This window comes from Panicum virgatum, chromosome 9N (assembly GCF_016808335.1).
Source record: "Panicum virgatum strain AP13 chromosome 9N, P.virgatum_v5, whole genome shotgun sequence".
Classification (NCBI taxonomy): Eukaryota; Viridiplantae; Streptophyta; class Magnoliopsida; order Poales; family Poaceae; genus Panicum; species Panicum virgatum.
Window position 1 is genome coordinate 80,970,922 of NC_053153.1, and position 8,004 is coordinate 80,978,925.

The 8,004-nt window shown below is 52.7% G+C and overlaps 1 long non-coding RNA gene and 1 pseudogene across 1 annotated transcript; one reads left to right on the forward strand and one right to left on the reverse strand.

Moving 5' to 3' along the window:
* Positions 1-352: 352 nt before the first annotated feature.
* Positions 353-3,417, forward strand: LOC120689408 (annotated as a pseudogene).
* Positions 3,418-3,440: 23 nt separating this feature from the next.
* Positions 3,441-6,272, reverse strand: LOC120692687. The gene is made up of 2 exons (XR_005682704.1): positions 6,065-6,272; positions 3,441-5,352 (listed from the first exon to the last, which is right to left on the reverse strand). It is a non-coding gene; the product is annotated as an uncharacterized LOC120692687 (long non-coding RNA).
* Positions 6,273-8,004: the final 1,732 nt, after the last annotated feature.

Consider the following 8,004-nt stretch of genomic DNA (forward strand, 5'->3'; position numbering starts at 1 on the left):
AGAATCAGATGCAGCTGGCCCTGTCTTTTCAGTTCATGCAGACTCTGGGCTCGCAAATGGGTCTTTCGCCACCGCAATTCACTCAGACTAATATCCCTGCGTGTGCAGCTACCCCTACTCCTGTGAGCGATTTCACAACCTTCTAATTTCATTTATCGTTATTTGACTAATAGACAACTCTATCATGACTTAGAAATAATGCCTTAGAAACAAAGACTTAGAAACAATGTCTTAGAAACAAAGACTTCAAATTAATGACTTTGAATTTGCAGCCTCAATCGGCGGCATCAAATGATGGGCCAACAGAAATGTCCCCTTCGCCGATGCCTCAGAATGTGTGGCCGCCTCCTCAATGGGTGACTTACCTGCAGCAGTTCCTGCAGAACCCTTCGTGGTCGCAGCACCCGCCGCCGCCGCCGTAGTCGTGAGTTGTGCTTGCATGGACATGCACTCTTTGTATAGACTATCGTTTGAACTTGTGCTTGTATGTACATGTATGAACTACCAGTGCTTGTATGGACTTGTATCGACTACATTTGGGCTAGTATGCATTGCAATATTTGCTATATTTGCATTTGGACTTCTATGGATTGAATGTGATGCAAATTGTGATATATGAAATGATCGTGACATTTGATGCAATATATATGAATTGACTGTGATGTTAATTTGATTGGAATCTGAAATATTTGTGATTAAACAAAAAAAATAAATCTGAAAATTAATTTTGCCGTGTGCCATGGCAAGACACACGGCAAAGCTGCCATTCTTTGCCGTGTGTCTGTCTACGAGGCATACGGCAAATGTGGCATTGTTTGCCGTGTGACTGACCATGTGGTACACGGCAAACAGACCATGTGGCATGCTGGGCGACGGGGTAATTTTATTTTGCCGTGGGCCTGATAAAACACACGTCAAACACCTTGTATGCCGGCCGAGCTTTGCCGTGCGCTCTTTACCGTGTGTAACACACGGCAAATCTTTTGCCGAGTGTTTTTGGGTCTTTGCCGTGTGCTTTGGCAAACCCACTGTTTTCTGTAGTGAGTGTTTTCGTCTCATACTACTCTAACAGCAATCTCCAGCATCAGCGCAGCGAACAGGCCACTACCCTGTCTGTAGATGTGGTTCCGTGGATCCGAATCTGAAGTGTACTCTCCTGCCCATTCGCGCAATCGCCGGTGCTCTGAGACTTGCGGCATGCCCTAGTCCAGGGGCGAGCCTCTTCTGAAGACGAACAGGGAGGGGCAAGGCGTGCGCAGAGGCCTGTTTGGTTTGAACGCGTGGCTCACCAGGTGTTTATTGGGCCAACGATTCGGCATCCTGCAAGACTGATCGGGTTTGATTTGCGGGGCTAGACGTGTCCACCGGCCAGTGGAGCGAAGGGGAGGCTTCTGGAGCCCTCTCGTTTCTGGAGCCGGAGAGGCCAGTCACCACGTAAGAGCAAGTATTATAATTCTCTCACAGCCGGCAGGGAGGAGCCACGTCATCGAAAAAACAGCCACGTTATGAGAGAGAAATGGCAGCGGGCGGTAAACTCTTCGCCCGGCGTAGAGCAGCAAATCCAGGAATATATCTCACCGTGAAAAGCGGATTGCATTCATGCAAATAGCCAGCGACCGGCTTTTTTTACTATACGAGCATTGATTACAATGGGCGTTGAGTGACCTGGCAACGCTCATGCGCCGGCAGCCGGCGTTCTTATAATCCTTGCTCTAACTGGCGCCCCCATCTCCTCCCTCCATTCTCCATCCAACCACTCACAATCATTCTGAGCCACTTGGCCGCCTGCTACTCGCCGCTCGGCTGCACCCGCCCGCGGCCCGCGTGCCGCTCGCCTATCCGCGCGCCGCCCGCCGCTCGGCAGTCCGCCCGCGTGCCTGCCAGCTTGTGGCTTGCCGCTCGGCCGCCCGCCCGCGCGCCGCTCGCCGCTCGGCCGCCCGCCCGCGCGCTGCTCGACCGCCCACGTGCCACTTGCCGCTTGCCGCTTGCCGCTCGGCCGCCCGCCCGCGCGCTGCTCGACCGCCCACGTGCCACGCGCCGCTTGCCGCTCGGCCGCCCGCCCGTGTGCCGCTCGCCGCGTGCCTGCCCGCTGGCGGCTCGCCGCTCGCCCGCCTGCCTGCTCGCGGCTTGCCGCTCGGCCGCCCGCCCGCGTGCCGCGCGCCGCTCGCTAGTCGGCCGCCCGCCCGTGGGCTGCGCGCCGCTCGGGGAGGCCAAGCTAGAGATCGCCACGCGGCGGCAGGCGGCAGCGCTGCGGAGCAGCGAAGGGTCAAGGACCTTATATTCGGTCAACCGCGCGTGCTAGGAGAACATCAAGCTCGTCGAGTCGCAGCGCGTCATCCGCGATGAGAACGCACGCTTCCGGGACATCCTCAAGCAGGCCGTTGCCGAGGCCAACGCCGTCAAGGACTCGCTCGAGCTCGCCAGGGCGAGAATGCGCGTCTCAACGACGTCGTCGCCGACAAGGACGCCGCGCTGCAGAGTCTCCGCCAGCCTACTCGCTGCGACGTCCACGGCGCGCAGCACGCCGGCGGTCGTCCACCAAGACCGCCCCCGCGCCGGACCACGGCTTCGATCAGCGCCTGCAGAACGGGACGCTGCAGTCGGCGTCGCAGCGGTGGATGGCGGACAAGCCGAGGACGCCCAGCAGCCGCCGGAGGTACTCAGATCGTCGAGCCGGGCAAGCTGAAGGGCGGCATCTCGCGTCGCTTAGCAACATTGCCAACCTCAAGTGTCAAGTCCGCGGCCGACGCGGCCATGGAAGACTTCAACGATGTGGCCCTCGTCGGCCGAGGACGATGTGGCCGGTGGTGTCAGGGGCCGCACCACACTGGCGGCGCACGGGCACGGGCGTGCGTGCGGCGAGCTGCGCGCGGTCGAGCGGGCGAGCGGCGTGCGGCACGCAGGCGGACGGCCGAGCGGCGCGCGGCGCGCGGGCAGGCGAGCGGCGCGCGGCGCGCGGGCGGACGAGCGGCGCGCGGGCGGGCGGCCGAGCGGCAAGCCGCGAGCTGGCAGGCACGCGGGCGGACTGCCGAGCAGCGAGCGGCGCGCGGGCCGCGGGCGGACGCAGCCGAGCGGCGAGTAGCACGCGGCCAAGTGGCTCAGAAAGGTTGTGAGTGGTTGGATGGAGAATGGAGGGAGGAGATGGGGGCGCCAGTTACGTGGTGAATTGCCAGAGGCAAGTCACCCAATCCGGCTCCCTCGTTTCTGGCCTCTGGGAGCGAGCCACGATTCCTCCGTCTCCATGGTCCCTCCCCACCATGCTCCTCCGGCGATTAGCTTGTGCTGCCTACTCACCTTTTTCCATTTGGCGAGCTTTATTGATCCGGAAAAGTCGTGATTGGCTTTTACTTTCAGCTCATCACTGTTCATTCTTTTTCACAAAACTGCCATCACTACTCACCACTACAGACCATATAAATTTCAGTACAAAAGTAACTTAATTACTTAGAAAAAAAATGAAATTATCAAATTTAGTTCCACCGGCTGCCTGATCGGCAACAATGTTGGAGTGCTTTCTTTGAAAGCATAATCCCCACAAACACCGGATCAACCATGCAGATCAACCTATTACATTCACAATGGCTATAATGACAGAAAAACTAAACAAGTTCATGATCGAAAGCTCCCGTGGTTCTGTAGTTCCCATTTACCATATGGTTCTGTAGTTCCCATTTATCATAGTCCGCCCCCTAGTTCCCAATCCCGTCCACAACAGTCTGCCAGATCATAGTCATCATTTCCCAAATGGAGTAGGTATTGAGTATCAAACCTGTAACCTCAAGTTTCATTGCTTCAATATTTGGAATCAAGGAATACCCGAGTCCTATCTGTCTCTTGCTGATTGTTTCACATAGCATGGGCTACTGCCATTTTCACCTCAAGTATACATGCTTCCAGTTCTGCATGCAAAGGATCAATCACTTGAGGCATGGTTCCGGACCTGCCACAATTGCATTACAGAATAATTATCTCGCTCAAAAATACTTGAATACCAAGTATACCTAGTTGTTCAGTGCCAAATCCATTTTTCTGAGATTCGAAAAGATCAGCAACAGACCAAGGCAACCCCCTATTGTTTCTGTAGAGGACTCCAATTAGTCCCAGCAGAGGAACAAAGTGCTCGGTTACTCCCGAGAAACAACATATAGCAATCTAGGCTATTTATCTTCACTCAGCCTGTTCAGCTTGCTGGAGAATCGCCGGCTGGGCTGGTATGGCTGGGCTGATCAGCCCAGCCGAGGCCACCGAACGGCTGGTGGATCAGGATAAGCCTGGGCGTCGGTCTCCCATCCAGCGGGTACAGTTCAAATCAGCCAGCCCATCCAGCGGGTACAGTTCAAATCAGCCAGCCCAGCCAATCAGCCAGTCCAAGTCAGCGAACCGAATGGCGCCACTAGCTTTTTGGGTCATGGTGCAAACTTCATATATTCTCATCCACCCAAGTTTGGTCCAATAGATGACTGGAACCCATGCCATGCTGGCTCTTCTTTTACCCAGACTTGACGCAGATCGCCCTATGGAGCATGAACAATGTATACTCCCATATCGTTACTGTACCCAATCCACAATTACCTTTGTCATGAGTTGTCATGAGTCGTGACCACAGTGCTGCTGAGATTGATGGCAATAATTTCACCGTATAATAGGCCAACCTTGTAGCTGCAATCCTGTAAATGTGCTTGAGATGGCCACCAGCTCCAGTTCTCATCCCCTAACCTAGCAAATGAAAGCTGCCCAAATGGATTGTGGATGGAAACCCAAACTATAGCTCTATGCAGATGTATCATAAAACACAAATGTCTTATGATGGAGATAGTACCGCAGCTTGCTAAGAGCAAGGTTTAAGCAGCCATTCAGCAACAGACCATCTGATGTGAACTGAGCAATGATATTTACAATTTTCACCTGCACCATCAAAAAATGGGCCTTGCCTGCTCCATGGCAATCTCCAATGGGAAAGCTATAAGCTCACTTGTGATCGGATTGACAGGGTGCATTCCAGACTGCTCATCAACAGAAGTGACTCACGCGAGGACCCAATCAGATTCCTTCTGCAGAGGTGTGGTTCTAACAAAGTTAACTTGTATGTCCTCTTTCCCGTGAGGCTCTGGAGGCAAAACAACATTCTCACCAGCAGATTCAGACCTGTAGAGGAGGCATGGTGTTCGGGGCTGCTTCAATGCTTCTATTGCCCAATGCTACGTAGGCTGGTATTGCGGAGTTCCAGGAGGTGCAGAAAGAGCCTATGCGCATGAGGTATGGGATATCCAGAAGAACAAATATATCCATCAGGATGTTCTGCAGACAACTCTGGGCTCTGGCAGTTTGGTTGTTGCAATCCCCATACGATGCCTGGCCATATTACCATGAATAAAGCATAAGTTGTTTTCAAGAAATGCTGCAACTTTAAACTGTAAAAAAACAAATTAGTCATAAATAAGATCCTCCAATTACTCATCTTTTTTCTCTCTCTCAGATATCAGTGACTCGGTACTACTTGTAAGGTGGCAAAAGTGCAATAGTCCTTAGTTGGTAGGTGCTCCAAATAATGCTGAGATAGGTTCTACCTCTTAGCTCTTAATGATGCATACTAAGGGACCTCAAAATGAAGTTACAAACATGAAGCATGCAACACAGAGCCACAGAATGTGTACGAGCTGGAGCAAACTTTTAACACTGTCCATATGGAGGCACGACATATGCTAACGCTAATTGCTGACTGAAAGCAGATTCAATTTTGTACTGCATTTCACTAATTGAGCATCAGCCATCAGGGGTCTTAGAAAAGCCACGTGTGCCAACAGCTGTGCTGCAGATTCACTATGTCAGCTGTGCATTTCAGAAGCCGCACCACAGCACCAGGTTTATAGTCATTTCATATATTTTTTTGAATCAAGTACTGATATTACGCTAGCGAAAGAAACCATTCATAAAAAAAATCGCTGAGTTTAGGGGTAAGTAACTATAAGAAGCTGAAGTTAAATCGCCAATCCATTCCATCACTTGTTGAATCGTTCTCTGCTTCGGAATGAATTGACACATAACACATCGATTCGACGCAAACCTAGTCTCTGTCCAGATTTGAGACTGTCGAGGTTGCTTCGACTTGCTACTTGCGGGCTTCCGGCGCGGTGGCCTAACCTTCGCCGCTCCCCTGCCTGAACAGCCTCGCCGCGGGCCCCTCGTGCTTGGGCTGACCGCTCGTCGAGACGTCGTTTTCCCCTCCGCCGGCGCGGTGGCGCCGTCGCCGCTTCGTGTGGTGACTGGTGACTGGTGAGGGGGGGGGGGGGGGGGGGGGGGGGGGGGGGGGGGTTTCTGCAATGCACTTGTGCTTGTGCAGCGAGGGGTATAGCATTTTCTTGGGCCGTAATGTTGTGGGCCTGTGGTCGGCCATCAATATTGGTTGGGTTGGGCCGGTAGTCGATTTGATATACAGGCAGGCCTTTCTAGTGAAATTGTTGTTGCAGATCGGCAGGCCCTGATTTGATTTGTCACATCTCTCCAAAAAAGGAAGAAAAAGATTTGATTTGTCGTAGAAAAAGCATCAATATTCAAGAGCTTCTCCAAATCACATTAGTCAAATTTTATTTTAGCTAACCATTTAGCTAAGATCTCATCTCTATATCTATATTGTGCTTCTCTCCAACAGACTAGCCAAATAAAATGGGCCAAATAAAATCATTTTTCCACAAAGGCCCCTAGACTCTTGCTAAACCAACTCGCAACCCAGGAGACCCTATTCACTTGAGTCTATCCCTTTTCAAAGAGGACCCTCGTATTCTGTTTCTTCTCCGCAAGGGTCCCTGGCACAATGGGTTAGCTCCTTGAGTATAGGGAGCTCGTGGAGTCGGCTGGGGAGGGCGGCCGGCGGTAGCCACAGGGCACTGGGCTGGAGTCCCATCGACGGTGGCTCACGGGGCCGGCAGGTGACCCAGGCCGCTGGTGGCTCGTGGAGCTTCATGGAGCGGCTAGGTGGGCAGCGAGCTAGTGGTTGCCGAGGCGGCGCTTCGCAGACAGCGCGGGCGTGGGGAGGTCGCAGTGCTGAGGCGTTGGAAGGGGCACATCGCCGACTAGAGCCGAGTTGGGCGGAGCAAAGCGGCGAGTGGCGCCGCGACGCAAGCAGGCAAGGCAGAGGCAGACCGGTACGAGGCGGGTGGAGCGGGCGGCCAGCGACCTCGGGGCAGCAGCAAGCATGACGGCACGTTGCACTGTGCGGGGCGACGCTATGTGACCGGCCGGAATCGAGGGTGGTGTAGGGTTGAGATGGCGGACTAGAGGGGGGTGAATAGTTCTGTCTAAAACTAATTGCGCCGGCTAACCGAAATTTATGCGGAATTGAAACTACTCGCTTAGCCAAGACTTCACCCCTCTAACTATGACTCTAAGGCACCTTCAAAAAGATTCTACACAAAGCAAATGGAGTGTCAAGCTAGCAAGAGCTCTCCTAACAATTCTAATGCCAAGCCTCACAAGCCTAAGCACTAGTACTTCACAAACCGGGGGAGCTCATACACAATTCTAATGAGCAAAAGACAGAGATAGATGCTCAAGGACAGAGATACACAATCCAAACCCAAGAGCTCAACTTGCTTAGCTACACAATCTAAGCAAGAGCAACTAATTAAGCTACACAAGCTAACTAGTTACACTAGGATCTCTACTTCTAGCTACGCAAGCAAGAAGATGATTAGCAAGCTACACAAGCTAACTAATCACTAGAGAGAAACTACACAAGCACAAGATATATATGAATGTAAATATAAGACTTGTGATTTGGAGAGTGCAAATCACCGAGAAGAGTAGACAAAATTGACACGGTGATTTTTATCTCGAGGTTCACTTGGTTGCCACCAAACTAATCCCCGTTGAGACAAGCTCCAAGGTTGCCGCCGATCCTCTTGCTAGTGGTGACTCTCAAGTCACACTCTCCCACGTGGAGTGCTCACACCGAGCTCTAGCACATGATCCGGTCGAACCACTTGTTGAGCTCAAAATACTCTTAAA